This window comes from Canis aureus, chromosome 11 (assembly GCF_053574225.1).
Source record: "Canis aureus isolate CA01 chromosome 11, VMU_Caureus_v.1.0, whole genome shotgun sequence".
Lineage (NCBI taxonomy): Eukaryota > Metazoa > Chordata > Mammalia > Carnivora > Canidae > Canis > Canis aureus.
Window position 1 is genome coordinate 40633564 of NC_135621.1, and position 26552 is coordinate 40660115.

The 26552-nt window shown below is 44.3% G+C and overlaps 1 long non-coding RNA gene across 1 annotated transcript; it reads right to left on the reverse strand.

Moving 5' to 3' along the window:
• Positions 1-3663: 3663 nt before the first annotated feature.
• LOC144323043 (uncharacterized) lies at positions 3664-26552 on the reverse strand. Its single transcript, XR_013388588.1, has 3 exons — positions 26361-26552; positions 25096-25214; positions 3664-5434 (listed from the first exon to the last, which is right to left on the reverse strand). It is a non-coding gene; the product is annotated as an uncharacterized LOC144323043 (long non-coding RNA).

The following is a 26552-nucleotide window of genomic DNA, read 5'->3' on the forward strand; positions in this document are numbered from 1 at the left end:
CAGGTTGAGGCTTCCTCCCTGGTTTTTCTTTGCCACTCATTAACAAAGCCTCTCACTTTAATTTGCTTACTGTAGGCACATGATTAAGTAAAGATGCTGATTTATTTACTTTTTATCTATTTTTAAAGATTTTATTTATTTACAGAGGGAGAGGGGCAGTGACAGAGACAGAGGGAGAAGCAGGCTCCTCATAGGAAGCCCAATGTGGGACTCGATCCCAGGACCCCGGGATCATGCCCTGAGCCGAGGCAGACGCTCACCTGCTGAGCCACCCAGGCATCCCAATTTATTTACTTTTTAACTGTTGCCCCCCCTCCCCCCCCACTAGGTTTTCTAAGTGCTCTGGCTCTGAGCGGACTCCCCTGACAGCTCCACCTTTGGTAAACAGGAAGAAAGATTTGTAACTAAGTGGCTAGGTGTGGAAAGCTAGCTTCACCTCTGGATAATTCCGAGGATACACACTGTCAAGTTCATCACAAGTACCTCACAGGGGGGCTTCCTTATCACTGAGGGTCAAGAGGGGAGGAGACAGGTCAAAACCATAAGTGTCTCTCTCTTCTCTACAGGCTACTGCTGAGCGCCCCCCACCCCACCCCTGCTTCGTGGCCGGCTGCAGGCAGCCTACTGTGAAGGACAGTCTAGCTTGGTAGTAAAAGCAGAGGCTTGGGAGCCAGGCTTCTTGTGCTACTACAGACTGGGACAGGTCACCTCGCCTCTCTGTATCCCCATTTCCTTGGAATGGAGTCTGGATCATAAAGATGGGGCTCCTTTGAGAGGCTGCTGAGCTGCTTATAAGTAGATGATAGCACATGAAAGATAAGCCATCGTTCTCAAATGAGGGTTGGTCCTGAGTGGGCTGCAGCGGCAAAGGCTAGGAAGATCCCCTTCCCTGTTCTGACATTCCCTTCACCCGCAGCTCTGGTTTCACAGCTCTGGTTGCCCTCCTGCGCATCCCTATGTCCCATCTGTGGCCTTGTTAGAAGCACTATCAGGTACCCTGCCTTTCCCCATCCTTCCCCTTTCCCCTCTGGGTAAAAGGGTCCTTCAGTCCACCATGAGGCCTTCCCCAGTTGAAGCTCCAGGATGAAGCCCTCAGTCCAATGGGAGACTGGTTTCCATTTGCAGTAGAAGGAAATATTTTTTTTTTTTTTACAAAAGATCTTATTTATTCATGAGAGAAACAGAGAGAGACGCAGACACAGGCAGAGGGAGAAGCAGGCTCCCTGCGGTGATCCTGATGCACGATTTGATCCCAGGACCCCGGGATGGGATCATGAGCCAAAGGCTCAACCACTGAGCCACCCAGACATTCCTGCAGTAGAAGGAAATCTTACTGTAGTCCTTCTGCATTCTCAAAGATCCCTCCTTATCATCTACCTGTGACTTTCTTTATATTTAAGGGCAAAGAGTTGCTAGTAGCAACGTTAGAGCCCTTTGGATCTCAACCCATTGGAAAACTGTGGCTCATGCATATATTAGCATGTCATGTTGTCTGCTCTCCTCCATCAGAAACAAAAACAAATTGAAACCTTCAGAGGGATATTTCTCAAAAAACTCAGTGTTTCAGTAGTTCTTTAAAGACCAGCGTGTTCTCTGAGCACACATTTACCTGGGTCTTTAGGGACCACACACAGCACTGAGGACCACAGGAACCTTGTCTTTGCTCTTTTTCTTTCAGGACAAAGACAGCTCTCTCTGTGACATTGGCCTCGATGTGTGTGTGGTCTCTGTGGCCCCTCTCATTTCCCAGTAGTTTCCAGGATCCTATTCTTCCTGGGTGTAGCTACACCAGCAGGCTTCAGCACCCACCAAAGTTGGAAGCTACTTGCAGAGTTCAGTCCAATCAGACATGAGACGGTGCTCCTTTCTTCCTCCCTGGAATCTGTGTTCTGGTGGGAGGCGCCTGGGCGAATTTGGAAGGAAGCTTCCCCTTCCCTGTCCCTCCCTTCCCTCCTCAGGCCCTGGCCCTGCCTCCTAGCCCTCTCCCTCCATCGCTCAAGAATTGCTCCTGTCCCGGCAGGCATTACACTTGCCGCTCAAGCAGGGACTCTCAGTGTTTGATTCTTAGAAATTTGGAGGCCCAAGAGGTCATCCGATTTAACCTCCTTATTTTGTGAATGAGATAGGGGGTCAGTAGGTCAGAGGGAGACTTTAAGGGGAGACAAGAGCACACAGTCTGCCCATGTGGGGCAGGGACCAGAGCCCAGGCCTCCTGACCCCGGGAGTCAAGGTCCCTTGCCAACACATGACTCCATCACCAGAACTCTACCATTCACCTTGCCAGGCTCTGGGGGAAGGGAGCCTTCCTTGTTTTGTCATTCTGCCTGGCAAGTGACCTGCTTATCCTAAGCAATCACAGAGACCCCGAATTTGGGTCTGTCACACTCACTCTTTAAGCACAGAATTCTTGTAAGCAATATACTTAAGGGACACCTGGGTGGCTCAGTGGTTGAGCATCTGCCTTTGACTCAGGTCATGATCCCGGAGTCCTGGGACTGTGGCCCACATCAGGCTCCCCGCAGGGAATCTGCTTTTCCCTCTGCCTGTGTGTCTGCCTCTCCCTGTGTCTCTCATGAATAAATTTTAAAAAAATCTTTTTTAAAAAGTAATACTCAAACTCAGTTGTCGGCATGAACGTTGTTAAAATTCTCTAGGTTTCTAACCTTTAGTTGGGATGGGAGATAAGAGCAACACATGATAGCGACCTCTGATTATGTACTGGGCTCTGGGCTCTGCTCACAATTCTTCGTTTATTCTCAAAACCATCCTACCATCCACTGGCTATTCCCCCTGTTTTACAGATGGGGAAACTGAGCCTTGGAGACGATAAGGTAGTTGGCCAAGATCACACCACCAGGAAGTAGAGGAGCTGGATTTCACCATCTGATTATCCAACTCATGCCACTAAATCCACTAGCTCTAAAGGTGAGGTCCCTGGACCAGCTGGAAATCTGTTAAAAATGCAGATTCTCAGCCCCACCCCAGACCCGATGATTCAGAAATCTTAGGGTGAGGGGTTGGCACCTGTTTTTACAAGTCTCCATGTGATTCCAACAGGTTCACACCAAAGCCCAATAATCACTGTACTAGATACTGGGATGTACTAGACTTCCCAGCTGTCCCTCTGGGATACTGGATACCCCCAGGATCGTTGCAATTCACGAATCTGTACTATGTGCATAATACTTTACCCTTCTCATTTTACAACTATAAATCTGGAGGTCTGAGAGACTTTCCAACTTGTAAGTAGAGGATGGGGAGGCTCACTGTGGGGCAGACCCCAGAAGCCCTCACCCCAAGAAATTTTTCTAATCATTAGATACCAGTTCCCCTCTTACTGGTCCTGAGCCAGATCTGAAGATAAATAGCTAAGGGTCTAAGATAAATGAAAGCCACACTCTGTCCAAATAAATCAATAATGTTCTCTACTCTAACATGGATCTTCTCAGTTGACTGAGAACAGGTCCCTGCCAGCACTTATTTTAGCAAAGCTGTAGATTCTTTCCGCCCATCTTAAACATCCCAGTTTTTATCCATCACCTGGGCACCAGAGATCAATGATCTCACAGGTGTGGGGAGACGTTAGCGGTCACTGCAGCTATTAATATACCGATGGAAGAGAAACAATTTATTGTGGGATTTGTCATGCCATTGATCTGTTTACATACATGTTGCTGGAATAACAGGGTATGTGGCTATGTCTCCATGGGGAACAAATCTGACACCCTCACGATGAGAGGAAAGAGCAGGCAATGTTCATTTCGCATAACAAATCAGGTGAGCTAAGAGCTTAATGAGAGCCCGCCTCATTTAATCCACCAGAGGCTTATGAGTGACATTCCAATGTCTCTCTCCTCACCGCCTCCCTCCTATCCCTCACACACACATTACAGAGACACCTTCTCCTGGGCCACAGCGAGAAACTGATGTGAGAGAAATGCCTTCGAAAATTGATTTTTGGAAAACTTATGTCCAAACTATGCAAGAGGAACCTGGTGAAACCACTTCCTTTTTTGCAACATGTTCTGCATACAGTAGGTGCACAATTAGTAAGGCATATTGACGACTGCAATGTGTCCTGTCTCTCTTGTCAAGGATGTCAGCTTGCTCCTGTTTGGATGCTGTCTGTATTTTACAAAAACAGTCCTATTTATTCATGTATCCCATTATTTATTCATTCATTCTTTATTCCTATGTACCAGGAATGTGCTAGAAAATGAAAGTCCAAAGAGGAATGAGTCCTCCATCTAGGCTAGGAGATCTAGAGATGGAGACTGACCAGCAACCCTGTAGAATGCCTCGCAGGCTCCAGAATACCCTCCAGACTCCCACTGGACATGACAGCACCTTGTGAGGGACACAGTTCAGACCGTAATGCTGATTTTAAGGACAAGGAACAACTGAAGGCTCTCTGATTAAAAGACATCTTCTCTCAATGAGATTCCTCCAGGAGCTTCTACAGATTGTGACAATGGAGTTTTGCTTTCTGAGCAAACATACCCCCCATCTCTTGCTAAGATACGGGTCACAGAAGACATGACTGTCACAGGGGTGACAAGTGTGCTCTGTGGAGCAGGTGACTGAAGGTGTCAACCATTGGGACAGGCTTTCTGCTTCCCGAATAGAGCCTGTTGGGACTTGGAAGTGATACTGCGGCTTCTACTAAAGTAGATGTAGCATTGCCTGAGTGGGGAGGGGGGGGCAGGAAGCCAGGCACCCCTCACTCCAATTCCCTGGGGGGTCAAAGTGGATGTGAGTGAGGGATGTCAAAGCCATCAGTGGCTTGTCAGTGGCTGCCTAGGCAGCAGCACACATGTCCCCAAGCCCTTGCAAGGAAGGTTGGTTTGGATGCTTAGGCACTGCAGGTAGAAGATCTCAGTACGAAGGTGTGGGGAGGCTGAGAAGGACCTGTCTCCCCAGCTCCCTGTCTTCTTGAGAGGCCCATGGGCAGGAGTAACCGTGTGGCTTTTCTTGTGCTCAGAGGAGACTGCTGCACGTGAGCAACAGGTGCGCCTGTCTTTCCTCCTTCTGGTCCACATTTCATCACGTCACAGAAGAGCTCCTTACATGTGCGCAGCAGGTCAGGCCTCAGAAGGCACCGCTTCCCACGTGGAGCCTGTGGCCCTTCGCATGCCTCTCTGATGGGGGTTTTTATCCACATTTTAGCAAGGAGGGAGAGGGACCAGAAAGTCCCAAGTCTCACAGCTGGAAAGTGGTGGAATCAGCTTTGGATGCAGGTGTATTTCTAACGAAACCAAAGCGAGGGCAGACAGAAGCCACAGGAGCCCAGGCTGATGAGCCCGGGAGGGGAAAGGCCCGCGGCGGGTGAGTGCTGTGTGCTCCAGGTCGGGGAAAGCCGAACGAAAAGGAAACCCTTCTTAGGAAGGAAGCAGAATCTTCGAGTCATCTGGTTAGGTATTTTGTTTGTTTTTCCCTAAAAAGAAAAAAAAAAGTGAATTTTTCTGCCTTCTTTGTTGACATTATTTTGTTTGAATTAAACATCTGCTGTGTGCCAGGCACTGTTTTGCACGCAGGTTTCCTGACGCCAAGTCTGGTGAATTTTTCATCCGGCGCAGCTGCCTTACCCCACCGCCTGGCTCCTTACCCTCCCCTCCAATCCCTGGTGCTCTAAGTCATTCCCAACAATAAAGGACGTGGGGTTTGCAGGAGCTCCTGAGTCTGATCTTTCAGCACACCGGGTCTCCGCAGACAGGGGAGCTCAGCATGGCAAGACAGAATGCAACACTGCAAATACTCAGGCAAGCAAACCTCCTCTCCTTTGCCTGTCCCGGGCTGGGTAAAGTAGCATCCCTGAGGCAGAATGGTTTCATTTGCAATCGAGCAATCTCATGCCAGAGCTTTCTGATCAGCAAAAAACAGGCAATGCTCCTTTTCTCAGGAGCTTGCAGACATGTCAGTCTCCAAAGTCATTAATTTTCTCTCAAAGCAGCCAGGCATGTGGACAGAGGACTACAATAGAGCTCTCTCTTCCTGGAGTCGGGACCCTTGCGAAACTGCAATTTTGATTGTCACCGAATAAATCACCACTGTGTCATTTGGGGATACATACAAACAAGTGCATTGAAACAGGGAGAAAAGTGCCCTTCTCAAGAAACTCCCGTGTCCTAACAGGGTGGTTTCCATAGGCCCCCGTTCTTCCTCAGAGTCAACAGCAACGGATGAGGGTATAAACAAGACCTGCATCTTTCAAATGTTTGTTCCCAGAACTAAAAATCCCTACTTTGCATAGAGAGAAACCAAACCTGAGCTCGTCTGGCCTGGTAGCATCTGAGGGAATGCTCCTCATTTGACACCTGCAGCTGCTCATTGCTCATTTGGGAGAATTTCCTCCTGGCTCACAGCTATGTCAGGGACACCCTGCATCATCTCTTCTGAAAATCAAGTGTTTACAGAACCTGTTCATCCTGCTGTGACTTCCCGATGACCCATTGTGGGTGATCACCCCACCCCCACCCCTTTTGAAAAAAAGAGAACGTGACACCTAAGAGCAGCCGGTCAGGCTGTCTCAAACTCTTGCTCCCATTCTACAAATACTCAGGGTAAGAGAAAAACTGGCAAGGAAGGAATCTAGCAGTTCTCGGTCATTCTGTTTGCCTTGAGTGTCATTTATTCTCTGCCTTGACAGTAAGAGATAGACACAGGAGTTGCCTTCCCTGGCTGTGCCTGGTTGCTGAGGATTAGCAACCTTGTGTCCCAGTTGGCTCTATATTTTTGCTAGGAATAGACAAAGCTGTAAATTCAAGTTTCTGAAGCCCCGTAAAAATCCCTGCAGAAATCCCTGTTGGGGGCACCTGGGTGGCTCAGTGGTTAAGCAACTGCCTTTGGCTCAAGTCGTGGTCCAGGAGTCCCAGGATTGAGTCGCACATCAGGCTCCCCAGGGGGAGCCTGCTTCTCCCTCTGCTTATATCTCTGCCTCTCTCTCTGTGTCTCTCATGAGTAAATAAATGAAATCTTAAAAAAAAGAAAAAAAAAAAGAAATCCCTGTTGAGATGGCCATAAACCCTTAATAAATTTCCTGCCTATTCTCCACACATCAGCTCTTTCTCTGATAGGCTGCTCTGGGCCATGGGGACACAGCCGCACATAGGACCCTGTTAAGAGTGGGGGGAAAGGGGGGTGATGACAGGCTGTATAAACCCTCCTGGTGAAAGATGTGCAGCCCCTGAGCCTGAGGAGGCCTACCAAGGGTGTCATCAGTACGATCCTTAAACATGGAGCTGGGGTAGGACACATGCTGTGAGGGTACCTTCACGGCTTTCCATACCGTGCTAAATCAACTACTTGGTTATGAGCACTGCTAACTATGGCCCCAGGATCCTGAGAGCAGTGAAGAAGGTGCACGGAGGCTGTCTCCCTTGGCTTCTCCCCTGCAAACCCCTCTTCCTCCTACCTACTCTGTCTCTTACTGGGCCTTCAACTCCTTCACCTTCCCTGTTCCAGCCCAGCCTCCCTTCCCCAGAATTCCTGGATGACTGGGCATCCATACCAACTTTTCACTCAGAGATTGCCTTGTGATGAGATTATTTCCACTTGTATATAATATCTTCTTTTCTTTTTTTAAATTTTAAATCAGATGACAAACTCTTTAGTGCCGGGGGTTAGTACCATTTCCCTCCACTCACCTTTTATGGCTGAGCCATCATGCATTCATTGCAAACACTAGAAACATAATAGAATTTATTGGTCATCTGTTCAACTCATGTCTCAATCAGCATGTGAGGTAGAGATACAGACAATGTCCATGTGCAGTGAAAATAAATTACTCGGGCCATGTGGTCAGGTAAGGCCACCACGTGGTCAGGAAAGAGGTCCCTCCCCACTCCACCTCTGTGATGACATGTGTGATTTCATCATCAGCTGGCCTCGCGGTTCCTTTATGTGAAGGGAGGAGATTATTTCAGACCACCTGTGAAGGTCCCTTCCAGCACAAAAATTCTGCCAATCAACACTGGCAAATTTGCAGGATGGAAGCCCAGTGGCTGCCCAGGCTGCCTCCCAGAACAGCACTGTCCTTCTCTCTAAGGGGGGAGCCTCACACCTTCCTCCTTGTCAATCCCATCAGTTGGTCCTCAGTTCTGCCTTTTGAAGTCCCAAAGTCAGTTGAATCGCCTTTCCCATGATGGCTCCTCAGATGCTGGAATACCTGTGTCACATGCCACCCCGCTTCCCCATTAGCCTGTTCCAGCCCACCCATCTGCTCATCCTCTGACATGCTTCCCAGGCTGCCCAGCGCATGAGTCCTGCGCCAGGCAGGCCTCACTGGTGGAGCTGCCTACAGTACCCCAGATGGGCCGTCCTCCGCAAATGTGCTGAACAATGGGTCTATTATCCCCCTTGTAATGGACACTGTACTTTTATTAATGCAGCTTAAAATTTCACTAGCTTTTTTTGGCAGCCGTGAGCCATTTTTAGATCCAAATGAATATGTGGATATCTAAAACCTCCTTGCCCTTTCCAGAAAAAAAGCCAAGTTTTCTCCCCAGTTCTCTTAACAGGCATTATTTCATCGAATTTAATTGATTAAATCAAAGTTACTAGCTTCTACTGCTTATTCTATTTAAAAGGGTGGTTATTCATAATAGGAAATTTTGTTAAGAATGTTTTTATACTTTGACTATGTGGCTTGAATAATAACTTAATAGAAAAAAGGACAATTTTTAGTAGTTCCTTTCTTCGGAAAACACTGTTTTCTTTGTGGATAAGTGAGAGTTCTGATCTTTGGAACTCTGAACTAAAGATGAATCTGTTTTCTATTCACCCATTTGTCATTCTGCAGCATGTAGATTATTCCAAATGTATCAGACTGGAGTTTGGAAAAACTAGGATAATCTGAAAAAAGGAACTCTGAGTCATTGAGTGATGTTGCTGGGGAGAGCATTCAGCTGCTTTCTAGGCTGCTTACTTGGAAACAAAATTTTTTTTTTTTTTCTTGGAAACAAAATTAATTATAAGATTCACAGATGAAGTTTTGCAGTTATTGAATTTGTAGACATTTTTCAAATTCATCTGTACTTTTTAAGTAAATTTATTGCTTGGGGGTTTGTTGGGACTTAAATAGAAACAAATCATCCTAGCCCTTTACAATAGTAACTCTAGGCTGGATTTAATTTTGAGAAGCATGCCAAAAACTTCTTACTCCAGTTTGCTAATTAATATCTTTATGACTACAGATGCAGTGGTGTCATTACAAGTAAAAGTCTTGAGGCCAAGAGGGTCCAACCTGGACAATTTGATGAAAATGTAAGGCCTTCATGCCAATGAAATATGAGGATGCCATCAAATTATTCAACCATCAAATAATTAGGTTTCAACCTGTTGTTCTATAATCCCAGTGATATATATTTTTCTTTGTAGAAAGTGAAATTAATCTGGAAAAACCTCCTTGGAAATGTTTGTGAAATCTTGTGGTCACCCAGATTAGAGCTGTTCTCCCCAGGACAAAATGAGCCTTTTCTCTGACACCTGTCATTTTAAGCTACCAGGGCTATATCTTGGATTAGGAAACATCACCAGCTGTTCCTGGAATGCTTGTGTGTGTGTGTGTGTGTGTGTGTGTGTGTGTGTGACATTTTGATTCTTGTTAGTACCGTTTTGAAAATAACATATTTTTCTTATAAATGTTATATACATAAAATCTTCACTGCAGAAAATTAGAAAAGTAAATAAAATATAAAAGGAGAAAAAGCATCATAGTCAACATTCTGGTATATTTTCTTATTACTTTTTTTTCTATTCATGAAACATGTAGGGTAATTTTGAAATAAGACATCATTTTGTATATACAAAATACAAGGCTGTGAGTTTCTTTTTTTCTTTTCAAATTATAAAGTAGGCAATTCTACGTATCATTTACTATTGTTCAAGTATCTGATGTTCAATGGCTATATAATTTCCATATATATGCACATAAATATATAAATATACATATACATATATCTCCTAATTTAGCACATTTGGGTGTCTTCAAACCGTTTGCTGTAATAATGCTGTGAGGAATATCTTTGTGCATCCATCTTTGACCAAGTATCTGACTATTTAGAATAAGTTCCAAGAAGTAGAGTCATTAAGTTTAAAGGAATTAGTGGTTTTTTTTTTTTATGGCTCTTGATATATATGAACCTAATGCTTTTAAGGAAACTTTCCTCAGTACAAACTCATTTCAAGACTGAACAGGAATGCCTTCTCACTTTATACTTTGCAGCACTGAGTCTTATTTTCCATCTGTCAATTTTATATGAAACAGTCAATTCTCATTTTAATTTGCATAGCTTTGATAATGACTTGTGAGAAACTTTTCTATGTGATATGTACATAGGTTTTTTTATGAACTGACTTTTCTTGTCACTTGCCTAGGCTGTGAATCTTATTAACCTTTACCCCTTTTTAAGAGATCTTAACAGTTGACATTTTAAAAGCCAACTTTGGACTGCATCTGTTCAGGATATATTGCACTTGTAAACATAAGTTCATTGTGGCTCAAGGAGGGTTCAGGCTAGTGATTCTTTCCAAAGCACTCAATGTACTGGCCATTCAAGCAACAATTATTTCTTCTTTTGTCCTCACATCTCATTGGCTTAGATAGTATTCAAGCAAATTATACAATGTTAAGAATGAATTTGGAAACAAAGAAAACTTGCTTACAGAGCAATGATTCAAGGAGCAGAGCAGACCTGGATGGGCCTGGGTATATGTTAGAGAGGTCTTCAAGCCCAAAGAAGGATGCGGTGCACTGGCCCCAGCCAGTTTATCTCACAGGGGAATGGGGAGTAAGGGCTGATGCATCCAGCCAGTTTGGTGAGTGGAGCCAGGCCAAGAGGGTCTCCTGGACTTCATATGCCCAGAGGAAATTGACCCTAGGTTTCTCTTCATTTCTTCTTTCCTCCCTTTCACTCTCTGGTTCACCCCTAAGCTTTGAGAAGGTGAGTCATTCACACTCCCTTTTATTTTGCTACCAGCTCTTTGATGCTATTCTCCAGCAAGACTTCTTGCAATTTTTGACAGCCATTAGCAAAGTCTAATAATGACATGCAGCAAACTCATAAAGTTCTGTTGCATGAATAAGTAAGCAAATGAATAAATGGATGAGCTGCCAAATATGTTAATCATAAAAACACAACAATTACTACCCAAAGACTAATGTTCAGTCTCTAACAAGGGAAAAAAATACGCTTCTAGAAGATGCACACTGACAATCTATGGAGTGACAACTGAGGACATTTATGTCCCCCAAAAAGGGACATAAAGCAATGGCCCTGTCACCATGGCATTTTGGTGGTGAAAAAAGCCAAGTGGCTGTCCATATTTGGGGTTGTCATATAGTAAGTTTATGTACTTTCAAAATGAAGACAATTTGTGATCCAGCTATCAGATCATGAGCAGAATTGATAGGAGAAAAAAATAGTGCGAAAATAAGTTGAGTAAAGAGAATGATGGAAAAAAAATCACTTGGAAGTACTGAAGGAAATCCTTTTTTTGCATTGTAAACTGGGACATATTTACAAAACAAAAGGCAAAACAAATACTTTCCAAGGGTAATGTGTTCCCAGTTACATAGCAAACACTCCCAGCCACTTGGACAAGCAGGTGGGACACTCACCTCCAAACAGTAAGTGTAGATGCTGGGGATGCAGTGTTTGATGTCACATTACCTCTCCAAATGGCTTGCTCCATGAAAAATCAACTGTTAGCAGATATCAGGAAATGTGTCACATGCATTCTCATAAAAACATTTAGAAGGGATTTGCTATAAAACCTCAGTATAAACAGTCAACAGGAAGTTTCCAAGCATAAAATCATGGTAGAGATTATTTGCTTACCAAAGTGCATTTTATTGGCCTCTGAAATCTTGCTTCCCCTATACTTGCACCTTCTCTCTAGGTTCAAAATGATCAAAAAATGATCTCAGTTGTAAACAGAGGCATCAGGCATCAGAGTACTTGCCAATGGGATGAGCAGAAGTGAGGCATGTCATTTCTAGGCCACCTGGTATGCTCCTCTCTGGCTCTTTCTCCCCATCTGCCACCGTCAAGACCAGAGCTGCTTGAAAGCTTTGTGCTGAAGGTGACAGGGTCTCCATTAGCCCAAATCCCTGGATGATTGCATGGACCCGAGCCCCTGCATCCCCATTGGCTGGACTTTCTGTGACAAGGAAGTAAACTTCTGTTGGTTGTTAAGCCACAGGTGTGGAGCAGAGGGCCATGCCCACTCCGACATATCTTCTTTTTCTAGCCAACAGAGTGGGTATATCCCTGAACTATGGACAAGGAGCAGTGGTGGGCAGGAGAATGAGTCCACTAGATTATCACAGGCGCTAGGGAGGTAGGGCCTGGTGAGAAACCACTCAGAGAGCAGACCCAGCACTCTGCTACCCACTCCTGGCACACACCTCCTCTCTATTCATCAGTGGGGGATCTTTCTCAATGAGCTAATATAGATGACAGAGAACACAAATTTTTTCTCCAGTATTGAGGGACTTTGAGTTATTCCTCAGAAGACAGCTTGGTTCAAATGATTATATGGGTAATACAGTTTCTCCTTTTTCCTAAATCACATGTTTTATAATTTTGTCTCAAAGTAGCATTTTCATGAAAATCATCAAGAAAGTAACACTAGCAGTGTTCCTTAGATTGAACTGTGGCTCAAGATCAAGTGCCACCCTGCAATACATAGGAACTTGTTTCCTTTCTGAGTTTCATGAATCAAGGTGAAGCATTAAGAATATTTATGTGGATCCAAAATGATACTATCTTAGTTTGAGTTCCTCAGAAGCAGACCATGAGAGACATCAGAGGGATTCCTTAGTATTCCCAGGAAAGGCCCATGGTTGGGGAGTAGAAGAGAGGAGGGAAGAAAGCCAAACAAAGCTACAGTATCCACTAGAGACCCCTGGCAGCCAGTGTCCACTCAATGCCACAGGGAGTTTGGGGCAGTGGGGTCACATGGCAGAGTTGCCCTGAGGGTAAGAAAGCTCCAGTGTTTATAGACTCTCATTCTGTCAGTCCTTTTATGAAGAGTGGACACCTCAGGGCAGCCCTTGTGTCCGGGGCTAGGGGAGGCCTTTGGGGAGCCAGGATTGAGGGGATAAAGGCAGAGCACTCCCAGTATCCCCTATAGACAACATGAATAGAGTGGGCAGAGGATTGTCCCACCCCAGTACTCCACCACCTTGTGCTGCTGTCCCTGGGTGGCTGCTACACACAAATTAGGTCACCCCACTCATCATTTTGTTCTCTCCAGCCACTCCAAGCCAAAGCTGAAGTGGAGGAGGGCAGCTGAGACATAGAGGGTGGCTATGGTTGGCCACCAGAAACCCCACTCATGGGGGCTGTGGGATCTGCCGGGTGGCAAGCCCTCCCCCCACCCCCCCCCGTAGCTGGCTTGGCGTTCAGTGTCAGTACTCTACAGAGAACACTTTTATGGATATTTTCATACAGGCTGAGCTTCCTAGGACTAACAGTCCTCTGTTTTACTTTGTTTTCTGCTCTGACTTCTGTTCCCTGGGCATGATTTTAAGGAGTCTGTATTTTTACATGAAGAAAAAAGAAAAGAAAGACAAGTTACCGACTTATCTACATATATTTTCATTTAAACCCTAGTGCCACCTTGTGAAAATTTATCAAATGGTGTATCCATGGTTTGTGCAATTGTCTGTTTTAGTTATAGTTCCATCAAATGCTGAAAAATAAGTATAATTTTACATTTTACCTTCAGAGCATGACCAGCATTCACGGAAAATTTTCCCCTTGCCTCACACTTTAGCTGGAGCTCTTAAGTGACAAGGTGGATATCCTTCTGCCAGTCTAGATGTTCAGATCTGGGCTCTTTGACTTGTCCTGGAGACCTTGACACCAGGTGAATCGAAGAGATGGCTTGCCAGGTTCCTAGCAGCCACTGCCTGGGTCAACCTGGCTGCCAGCAGAACTTAGGTCATAGAGAAGGTGGAAAAACCCAGAATGATAAAAAGGAAAATACTATCAATTTTCCAAGAAGATGATTCTCAGATATCGCAAGAGTGGATCTGAAAACAAAGTAGCACTCATTCAATTATTTATGGGACATATTTAGCTCGCTGGAAATATTTTGCAGTTTATAAGCAGAGCTAACTGAACCCTATTATTCTGTTTGTTTGCATGGCCTACATATTCTGGAAGAGAATTCTGAAGGAAGATTCTATTGCTGAACAAGCAGATGGGAAAGATACTACTTAATCTTTCTGAGTCCTGGCCTCTATGTGTCATTCCTCTCAACTCCCCACATCTGACCGAAAATAATGCTTAGGACCTAGGGTTCTAGACCTCTTCTCACCCAACATAGCATGCATGCCTTGAGCAATTCCTCTCTGTTCTAAAATTCCCTCATGTCTGAAAGCCTTTTGAAGAAGAAATGTTAAAGGAAAACAGAAACCAGGTCGAAAAAAACGATGTGATTGTTTTTTTCAGTTGGTCGAGTACCAACTACTAACCACTCCAAGTGCATTTTTCTAAAACTCTCACCCATTCTTTCTCAGGGACATGTGAAGGGATTTAAAATAAATGAAATCAGCGTTCTTTCTCTCCCACTGACACACGTGTTCCTTTTCTCAATGGATGGCTTTTCCAGGACCAATAACTACTAATAGAGGTCTATCACCAATTCTGACTGCTATGATTATTTTTGTCTCCAAGGGGAATATTACTTTGTAATTCAGAGCCTTCCGAAATTGCATCTGGCTCTACTGAAAAAAGACATTTATTGAGGGCTCCCAAGAAGCCTGCAACTTAATCTGAAACTATGATTAAAACATACACCAATCAAAGGTCCAATAGGATACAAGCGTGACATTCAAAACATTTCAATAAAAATGATTTTTTCAGTAATAGAAATAGCATATTTAATTTTGAGGGGCATAAATGTGAGAAGCAAATGAACATCACTCACGACCCCCATACTTAAGAGGTAATGACTACGTTGTATGTGTGTACTATATACGTATATATGTACACATATACAGAATTCCATTGAATGCAATTTCATATTTGCCTTTTCAGTTTATGTGAAACTAAATCTTCTCATACCATCACATATTCCTTTAAAAAATGTGCATTTTTAGGGAGTGCACTTGTCATGAAGAGCTCACAGTCATGTGTGGCAATGTTGAATCACTATATTGTACACCTGAAACTAATATAACATTATGTTAACATAGTGGAATTTAAATAAAAACTTAAAATAAAAGAAAGGTGCATTATTTACTACTGACAGAATGACAGGAAGAGCATCTTTGTAGCCATCTCTCAGCCAAAGAAAGAAAATATTTGGATCCTGCTGAATTCCTTTGTGCACCTCTATCAGTCGTAAATCATTTTCCCCCACTGAGAGGCAACTGTCTTGCAGATTTTGGTGAATACTATCTTGTCCATTTCTTTATATCTTCCCCTCATGTATTTTGGTTCCTAAGCAAGATACAATGGGATTTTTTTTGTACTTTTAAACTGAAAAAAAAAAATGCCTTAGTTTTCTTTATTTTGCTTTTTATCTTCTCATTATTTTGCAGAGATAATATTTTGTTTGGAGGTTCATGAATGTGGATTTGTGCCACTTAGGCTGTTCACACTCACTACTACCTGGTGAGCTGTGAAGTATATCCACCAGCCCTCTAGTGCACTGCTGTTTCCTGTGTGTTTCCTTTAGAAGCATCATTGCTATTACCATTCTTGGCTGTGGAGCGTTTCTCTAGGAAACTATACCTGGAGTGGAATTGTGGGGCACTAGACGTTGCCCATTGTGCATAGATTTCATATAGCTTCGTGGACTTATTGTCAGACTCTCAGATTTTTACCAGGTTGATGGGTATAAAATATTATTTCACTGTGGTTTTAATTAACCTTGCCTGTTACCTAAAAACACAGTTTTCATAGATGCATAATACTCTGTCTTAAAAAGAGATCAAAACTTATTCATTTTCCCCTTATTACTGGATATACAGTGTGTTCTCAATTTTTCACTATATCAACAATGCTTCTCTGAATATCATTGTACATCAAATATCCTTTAATGGAGGAGAAGCTGATCACTATTCCTTAGGATAAATTTAGGAGGACACATTATTCCAAGTGCTTACACTGGCTGCCCAATTCCCTTTCATGAGGACACACCCGTTTCCTCACCATGGAGCCACTTCTGAGTGTGCCCATCTGCTTGCACTTCCATAAATACTGGTTTTTAAATTATTTAATAAACAGTATTTATCAATATGTGAACAATTGTAACTTGTTTAAATTTGCATGTTACTCCCTCACTGGTGAGTTCAGTCTTACCATTATATGTTTGTTGATTATCTTTATTTTTTATTTTGTAAATTATTAACACATTCTCACTGCCTATTTTTACACTGACTGTCTAAAGAAAGAGATAGCTTGACCCTTGAAGATATTGTCGTTTAAAACTGATTTTCGATCAACACAATTGCAGGATAAGTTCCCCTAAGCAAATGAGCTATTTTGTAAAATGGTGTATGTCCAGAGTGGATATTATTAATCAAGTCACATGGTACCATTAGGAGGATAATTATTATATGGACGCGGAACTTTCAGACTTTGGTTTTGATTTTAGTTTGAGCCAGGTTACCTGATAATGTTTCCTAAGGACTATAAACCTGGCATTAATAAGTTCAATGTTAAAGGTAAAGTATGTTAAAAGAATATTTTCTACAAATCCAGGGTATGTGTTTAGCTGAGAGAAATCTCACTGGACCAAGATAGCTCCTTCCAATATACTCACACACAGCCTTGTGGCAAACTTCATAATTAAGTGTGATTATAGATGAGAATATAATTCAAAGCCTTGTCAATTTTCTACTAGGACCCAGAGCCATAAGAAAGAAGTTCACTCTAGCTAAGAGAAAAGTCATAAAACAAGCTGGTAATGAAGCTCATTTGCAAGGGAAATGCAGCATTTGTGTGAGCTGAGCTGATTGCTTTCCTTAAATGGGAAAAAGATTGTCATCTTTTCAACCTGATAGGAAGGCTCTGATATCTGTTTCAGGAAGACTCTGCCTGTCTCCCCCGTCTTCTTTCCCTCCCTACACTGGGGTGAGAAGGCCCAAGATGTTGACATGGCACATAATTAAATGGCAATCAACTCATAAATATGCAAGAATGGGGAGAAAATCATTAGTTTGAAGTCAAATGAAGTAACTATAAATCTGAGAGAAATGTAATGAAGCAATTAGAAGTCTGAAGACCAAGTATCTTAATATATCTAGAGTCTAACCTTGTTATTCACAGGATTGTCGACCCTCACACAACACAGGGACTAGGGGCACTGGCCCCCACATAGCCAAAAATCCACGTATAACTTTGGACTCCCCCCCAAATTAACTAACAGCCTACTGTTGACCAGAACAGAATAGTGCATTAACACATATTTTGTATGTTATATTTATGGTACACTGTTTTCTTACAATTATGTAAGCCAGAGAAAAGAAATTGTTAAGAAAATCATAAGGAGGAGAAAATACATTTATAGGGCTCTATTTTAGAAAAAAATCTGAGTGGATCCAGGTAGTCCAAAGTCACGTTGTTCATGGGTTCATTGTAGTTATACTCTATAAAGTCACCTCAAACACTAATTTAGTGAATACTGAACCTCTGCTGCTAGAAGAAATACAGAATTAGGTTTCTGCAAGCTTCTGGTCAACAGATCAATACATCAACTTATTTTCTGTGTGCTTCGTTTTAAGGACACCTTATTTAATATACACTGTTGAATCATTGACATTGAACTCATGGCTAACAGCACTCTAACTCATGCGGGAGCGAAGCACATCTCACACTCCTGTGTTCTTCATAAGGCATCTCTCAGCCCCCCTGTGCTTGGGAACACAGGCACCACTTCAGCACAGCCCCGAGGGCCATTTTAAACACAACGTCACCAACAAAGAGTTCAAAGATGCAAACAATTTCATAGTATGAAATAGCCTGGGAAGAAGATGCTTTTTTACAGCATGAGGGTTGGAACAAGAAGGCAGACCAGTGCCTTGTCCCACCTGGATTTGGAATGAGCACATGAGTCAACTCAAATCCCCTGCACCCTGTAACATGTCTGTGAACCACCAGGAAAGCACCCAGAGTATTGATTTGGTGACTGCAAATAAACTTCAGTGAGTGGGTGAATTCACAAATACAGAGTCCATGAAAGATGAAAGATAAGGACCGACTGTATTTTTACTGTACCGTTCCATCATGGCAGACATTAGTTGTTTCAGCCTCTGCTCCTCATTTTTTCCTGATAATGTTACTTAGTTTTTCCTGAGATGCTCGCCTTCCTCCACAGTGAGCATTCCCGACAATATTTCAATTAGTAATCCGGTTCTCTTATGACCAAAGGATGGACATGCCATTCAAGCCAGACCAGTAAGAATATCCATTCTGGGCATGTGAATCTTGAGTTGAGTGATACCTGGAAAATGGTTGAAGCTGATTCATGCAGACAGAGGCACCTACAGGACTTGGTCCTTTGGTTCCTACGCTCTTGAGCCCCACATGTCCTTTTAGTTTCTTCCTTGACTGTGAGCTACCTCTCCTATCCTTCCATTAGACTCCTCTTCTGCTTTAGTTAGCCAGAGTGAGTTTCTATTGATTCTGCCTAAAGGGTCTTGACTAATACACATCCTGAAAAAGGGTGGGTGGGAAGGCACCTGTCTTGTTTTGTCTCCTTCCACACAACTGTACCAATTTCTGCTCAAGGAAGCAGGCTCCTATTATTTGCATATTTTAGGGCCAGGGAAAGTGGCCTTCAAATGAAATTGTGCATAATTACAATATACAATACATTTTTAGTGCATATGTTTGGCATTTTTTTTAAACAACAAAATACCCATTGATGGAAAAGGACACAAAGTATGCACATCAATCTGGCCATCTTCAGTGACATCTGTTGATGGGTAAACCTCAAGAACCTCAGAGAGCCTGTCCTCTGGTTTCTTTCAAGAGTATTGAGGGCATTGGGCAGCAGCTGGTGGAAAATAGAAGGTTCTGGAAAACAAGGACTCCTATCCTCTTCTTTCTTAATGCCTTACCTCTGGTGAGTAAGGCAAGACCTCTATTATTACTTCCCATTTAAATGAATGGCAAAATTCAATATATCCAAAATTGCTTTAGTTAAATGATTGGCCTTATCATTATTGTTGTTGAAATGGAAAGTTAGGTTTATAACATGAAAGGGTACTCCCAGATATTTTTATATGAAAAGTGATGATAAAATTAAGCCAACTGTTTTGAAGGCACATGTCCCTAAAATCCTTGTGAATCTATTCATCCATTTAATGACCATTTAACAAGTATCTGCTGTGTTATAGGCACTGAGCTAATCATTAAGGACACCAAGATTCATTCCGTCCTTCACAAGTACTGGCTGAGTGCTTCTGCACTCAGGAAATCCAAGCTTCTGCCTATAGGGGATTGCTCATTCTGGTGCAAGAGGTTTACATGTAAACAAATGACTGGAAAACACTCCATTCATGTTACTTTTGTGGGCCTTGGCTACTCAGAGTGTGTGTTGAACTAGCAACACATCACCTGAGAGCTTGTTAGCAATTGCAGGAGGTGATGAGGAAAGAGGTAGTTTAAAAGTGAGTCTGGAGGGACAAGTAGAATTATCAAGCCAGGCCAAGAGTTTTGCCTTTAGGAGTGAAGAGCTTTGCTTTTCAGAAAAACAAGTCCGGCAACTACACTGAGAATTAATGGTAGTATGGAAATTTGGGGTGACAAGAAAACTATAAACTAGACAAAAGACAGGAAGACTAGGTCCATCAATCCCAAGGCCTTTCTTATTTCTATCACACTGTAAGTGACTGTACTTTCCAGATACAGTCCTTTTGAGCTCCTTCATTGACAATTAACATGGTTCTAGAACCTACCATGCTGGCTGTGTTACCAGGCTGTGCGGGGGGCTTAGGATGAACAGTTTGTAGATTTGCCTTTTCAAACACCTCCAGTCAAATTGGCAAGGTTGGAATGTTGAGTGTGTACCTGTAAAAGATGACTGTAATACAAGAGTACATACACCTAGTGCCAAATAAAAGGTGGAGTTGGTAAATGCTATGGGAAGAAGGTGATGTCCCTTGGCCACAGATGTTGAGGGGAGTCTTTAAAGAAGGTGGGGCTGGAGGTGGATCTTGAATGACCTCTCCACTCCTGTCAGGAGAAAAAACTCACAGGCTAATTCTTACTTGTTCATTCAAGGGCAGTTCTAAGACTATAGGAAGAAACATGAATGAGGCACAATTATAGACTGAGGATCTCTACACTCTGGTGAAGAAATATTGCATTATTTAATTTTTCTAAAACATATGAAAATCCTGCCCAAGTCTCATTTTCCAGGAGGTAGAGGAACTTCAACTAAGCTCTGGCATTCTTCGAAGGGAGTGTATATTGCTTCCATGCCAAACTTGGGATTAGGTGGAAAGCTACGGACCTAGGGTTCCACTCCACCTGGAGGGATGGACCATCCAGCATCTCCAGGCTGACGCCCTGACTCTTTCTGGGATACTGAAGTGGTGCTTCAGCTGCTCCCATGCCTGCAAATCTGTCTTCTATCTCCTCACCCCAGGTCTGCGTGGTGCTCCTTCACCTTGCCTTTTAAACAGGGTTGAACTTCTATAGTAAGTGGAAAAAAGACCCCAAAGATGTCCAAATCCCAATCCCTGGAACTGGGAATATGCTACCTTATGGGCTGAAAGGGACTTTGCAGATGTGATTAAGGATTTTGAGGTTGGGAGATTATCCTGGGTTGTCTGGGTGGGTCACTATAATCACAGAGTACTTGCAGGTAAAGGGGGAGGGGAAGGTGGGAGAATCAGAGAGATTTGAAGATGCTACGCTGCTTCCTTTGAAGATGGAGGAAGGGCCATGAGCCAAGGACAGAAGGTAGCCTCTAAAAGTTGGCAAAAGAAAAGGAACAGATTTTCTCCTAGAACCTCCAGAAGGAACGTAGCTCGACTGGCACCTTAATTTTAGTCCAGTGAAACCCATTTTGGACTTCAGACATCCAGAACTCTTAAGTTAGTGGATTTGTGTTGTTTTAAATCACCAAATTTGTGTGAATTTGTTATAGCAGCCATAGGAGACTAATACAGGCCTCCTTTCCTGAGGAGGAGCAGAGCGGAGGAAAAAGGGAATCAAACCTCCCCATTCTGTTTCTTGCTAGAGTGTTAAAACATGAGTCAGGGACTTAGCCCACTGTCACACGATGTGGAGCCCAGCCGCCTCGGGAGGGAAGCCTGTTCTGTCACAGAAGGAGCTAAAGGCTGTTTCTCAGAGATGTTTTGGAAGGAGTTCCTGCTTTTGTGTGTGTAGGAGGTGGAGTGAGGGGGAAGGGTTAGTCTAGAATGTCCTCTTCTGTGTTTTCCATACCTGAGTTTCCATTATTTTGAATTAGAAAAGAAAGACTGCTTTTCTTCTTTATGCTCAAATAACAAATCCCTTGTTCTAAAAGCTGGATCTTTTTTTGGTTCTTTTTGCATTTGGAGATGGTAATGTAAGCTGCCAAGATGGCTTATAATCCTTTATTTGAATAACATTCAAATAGCAAAAGGGGCTTACTTACACCACACGTGGTATATGTGCTAATCGGGTTCATTTTGCATTTTCTACAAGAAGGATTTTTTGAGCGTTCCAAAGCAAGCCAGCATCCTGAGATCCAATGAACCCCATGAGTCCAGCTGCATTGGGTCTGGAGCCCCAGAGTGAGATCTGAGGAATTTTTCAGCCTCCTGAATTGTAGGATGCTCTCTGAGAACACCGGGAACTCGGGTTCATTCCCCACATATGCCAGGCGTGGAGCTGGGACAGAAGTGGGAAATACGCCTAGTGTGTGCTGGGGGCCTTGTGAGCCTCCCTTCTCTCATCTGTCAAACTGGAATAACAACACCTGGGAACGTAGGGTTGTTGATAGGACCAAATGAGTGTGCAAAGCACAGCGCCTGGCAGAAACCGAGTTTCCTGGATCCGCCTTGTCCAGCTTTGGTGCTTGTTTCCCATTTCCAGTGACTAAGTGTCCATCTCCTTTCCAGGCAGGGCCAAGGCCTTCAAATTAATTGAGTATAGCTCGTTTTAATTTTTCTTCCTCAGAGAACTTGAACATTAAATGTGCTGCCCAGAGAGGGGCATGATTAACCCAGAGGAAAGCGGGTCAAATGATGGTGGTCTGGGTGCAGAGCGGCAGGGTAAAGAGGACACTGGCCTGGGGAGATGGGGCTGGGATCGGAGGACATCCCTGGACAGCTCGCTCAGCACCACACAGAGAGTGTACGTAACTACCTTCTGTCTCCTGGGGGGTGGCCTTCAGGCACAAGGGAGCTGAACAAACAGGCCTGGCTCCGTCCAGCTTTCCCTTGAGAAGAACCAGGGCCTGCCCTACTAATGGCAGCCTGCTGGCACCCTTTTCTTGGCATATATGGCACCCCAAAACAAAATAAAAACCAATGACCTGAAAATGGAATTGTATTTCTTCTTATTCTGGGTAGCTGCTTCTAACTGACACAATGATCCCCACACCTTTCCCCAAACACAAAAGCCCCCCTGTCTGCCGGTCAAACATGCTGGTAGGCCTTCCAGTTCAACTCAAGCACACTCCAGAGTCATTTCCCAGCTCTCAGGAGCTTATGTTGCCTCTCTCAGCCTTGATTTTCCCAAGCGAGGCTGTTAGGCTGGGGTCACAACGTTTTGGGGGGACTCCACTGTTTTTTGTTTGTTTGTTTTTACCTATAATCTTTAGACTATATGTAAAAACTGAGGGCTCTATAAGGAGCATTCTTGAGCTAAGGACTTTTTCTGACTCTCCTGGGCTAATGAGATGTGTGGAAGGTTGCCCAGACTCAGAAAAATGTCACGTCCTCTGTTTGCAGGAGTGCCTGGACTAGAATCACCACATTTTTAGCCCCTTGAGCTACTGACCTGTCCTTTTTTTCCCACGATCACTCCCCACTCAACACCAGATTGGACCACCGGTAATAAAGTAGTCAATCCACAATCTCCCACTTTTAACAGGCAGGAATTCCAAGGATATCATTTCTACATCTCTCTGCATGCCCCGAGAAAATTCTAAGCTTCCCCATAAGCCTGTGTTTGTGCGCTTACCCCTTACTCCTTCCTGGTAGACAGACTGATGCCCTGCCCACTCACCCACCCCCAAAGATATCTATGTCCCAGTTCCCAGAATCTGTGAATTTGTACCTTCCATGGCATAGGGGATTTCACAGGTGTGATGAAGTGAAAGCACCGGGATGGGGAGATGATCGTCCCTGAGCCTGATGTCATCACAAGAGTCCTGATCAGGGAAAGCAGGAGGCAGGTCAGAGTCAGAGAGAGAGAAAGAGTCAGAGAGAGAGAGAGAGAGAGAGGTGACAAGAAAGCACACAAAGAGACAGCAACTTGGAAAGGACTTGCCCACAGGGAGTCGGCTTGGAAACTGGGGAAAGGGCCTATGAGCCTGGGAACATGGTGGGGGGTGGGGTGTCTCTAGAAGCCAGGATAGGCAAGGGATGGCCTCTCCCCTCGGGGCCCCGGAAGGAAGTGTCAGCAACTTTCTCTTAGCCTGGTAATACCGGAGTCAGACTTCCACCTACAGTAGTGTAAGATAATAAACTTGTGTCATCTGACACACTCAGCTTGTGGTGACTTGTGCCAGTAGCCGTAGGACACCACTATGCTCCTCCAAAGTAAAATCAATACATTCCATTCAATAAGAAGATATTTTTTTTCAAATAGCTATGGCTTCGGACAATTTGGGTTCATAGTAATCAAGCCCAAGCAGTGTAACGTGTCTATTCTGAAACCACTTTTTTTTTTTTTTTTTTTTTTTATGATAGTCACAGAGAGAGAGAGAGGCAGAGACACAGGCAGAGGGAGAAGCAGGCTCCATGCACCGGGAGCCCGACGTGGGATTCGATCCCGGGTCTCCAGGATCGCGCCCTGGGCCAACGGCAGGCGCCAAACCGCTGCGCCACCCAGGGATCCCTGAAACCACTTTTTAAGGAAGGATGGAGGACAGCGCTTGCTCCAGGTCCCACGGTTAACGAGGTGGCACACCAGCTCCAAAGGTTGAGCCTGTGGGTTCCTCTGACTGTTTCTGGGAAAGGTGACTCAGTCCCTTCTTCCTACTACATCTTGTCCCATGGCTTTTCCTGCATCTGCTCTAGTAATGTTGTAACTCCCAAGCCCACCCCACATGCGCCCAGGCACACACACACACACACACACACACACACACAAAGAGGGAGTTTTCTTTAATGTCACCCCTCAATTGAAATCACCTTTCCAGATAGAATGATGCCTAAATTATCTCAGTTTCAACGTAATTCAGTTAAAAGTCATTTCTTGAATTATGCATTGTGTTGGCTCCATACGTACAAAGATGTGCAGGAGCTATATGCACCTTGAGTATATCAACCAGATGGGGTGAGAAGAGAAAGGAGAGGCTGATCTTAGTTTTATTTATTTATTTAGAAATATTTTGCTTATTTATTAATGAGAGACACAGAGAGGGACACAGGCATAGGGAGGAGAAGCAGGCTCCATGCAAGGAGCCCGATGCGGGACTTGATCCCAGGACCCCGGGATCACGCCCTGAGCCAAAGGCAGATGCTCAACCGCTGAGCCACCCAGGCGTCCCTGATCTTAGTTTTATTACAAAGGTGCTCAGATAACAAAATGCTACAACCTCCCTAGATGAGGGCTTTGCTGTCGCCTTCTAGAAGCCTCCTTCTCTTGGGTTCTATGAACAACCATCTATCTCTGAGGCCCTCAGGATCTCCTTCCCTAGGGTCGCCTTCCTCTGGCCCCTAATGGAGTCCAGCCTGAGGCAACCTTCACTGGTCCTTTCACACATTCTCTCTCAGAGGTAACCCACCCTCCAGACCCAACCTCACAGCTCTGGGCCAAGATGACTGCTCTTGGATGTGGATGCAGACAGACATACACAAGTCTGTCCTTTTCTCATCCAGGCGGCCATGCACCTGCACCCCACCTCTGTCAGTAGCTCTGTCATTTTCTGAAGCTTGAAAGTACGAGTTGTACAGGACTTGTTGCTCCTTACCTCCACTCAGGTCCTAGCCCACTGCTTTGTTGCTCATTTTTACTGTAGCTCTCATGTGCTGAATACTTGCCAAGGGAGCCGAACATTGTAGTCCATCATTTTATCATTTCCAGAAAACCCTACGGGATACGAGTATTAATTCCATTTTAAAGAGGAAGAAACAGACACCGAGTCAAGTCTACACAAGCTGCCACACAGCAAGCCTGAGAGTCAGCCCAGGTGTGTCTGACTTGATTTCTGTGTTAATTATGTTTTTAATTTTTTTTCTATTTTATGATATTTTGACATCTCAGGGCCTTGTGGGCCTGGGGAGGACAGCCCCTCCCAGGGTTAGCTATTTCCTAGAGATAGCAAACAACCAGCCTCAGAACATTTCTTTGATATGCAAACTAACCAGTCTGGAGCCTGGAGGCCCCCCCATTCACTTCCTTTAGCAAACTGTCACACACTCAGACAATATACCACCCCCACCCCTCCCTAATGCACCCCTGAGCCAGATACCAGACAACTGGGGACCACCCCTAAGGCCAGGTCCTACTGAAATTACTCAGGCTATGCCATCCTGAGTTTATTCAGCATGCCACCCCTGCATCACCCATTTCTTACCAGGAAAACCACAACAAAGGCCCTGGCCCCTGCCTCCCCCTCACTTCTTCTGCCTCCAGACCCACCCTGGTACTTCCCCTGGCAACCTTGCAACACAGGCATGCCCCCACCCTCTTGGGAACTTTGAGTGATGACTCTCCTTTCAAGGCCTTATCTCCCTGTCATCTTACCACATCCGATTAAAACAAAATCCTGGGGACATTTTAAAACAACTTCCTGTTTTACCCTGCTTCTCTCCATGTCCCCTGTGCTGATCTCTTAACCCTGACCATTCTCCTTAATTTGTATGTCTAGTAGCCGCCTTCATTTCAAAGCAGGATCAGAACCAGCTCAACCTTCATTGCATGTTAGAATCACCGGATGAACTTGTAACAAAGCCACACCTCCCTCACTTCACCCAGAGATCCCGAATTACTTGCTGTGCAGTGGGGAAGTCTCATACTTGGGAGGGCATCTCACTCACCCGAAGGACTGATTAATACAGACCGTGGCCAAGTACTGCGGCATACTTCTGGAGGACAAGGCACTGGCATGCTGAATGAAGCAGGAGTGGGGACCTCGGCTTCAATGTCCCCTGCTGTCATTTACTAGCAAGGACCCCCCAGTCCCTGGGAATCTTCTCTCTGCTGTAAAATAAGGAGACCACCTGCCAGACTTACCTTGCTGGGAGCCATGAAAAGCCCATGAAATCCTCATTCCATTCTGCCCAGAGGAGGGATGGGGGAGGCAGGGACACACAAAGTATCAGCAGAAACTGAATTGTCCCATAATCAGAGCCCTCGCTCACCAATTTCTCCTGTTTATAAAAGGCCATTTTTAGTTCTTTTTCTTTTTCTTTCTTTTTTCTTTCT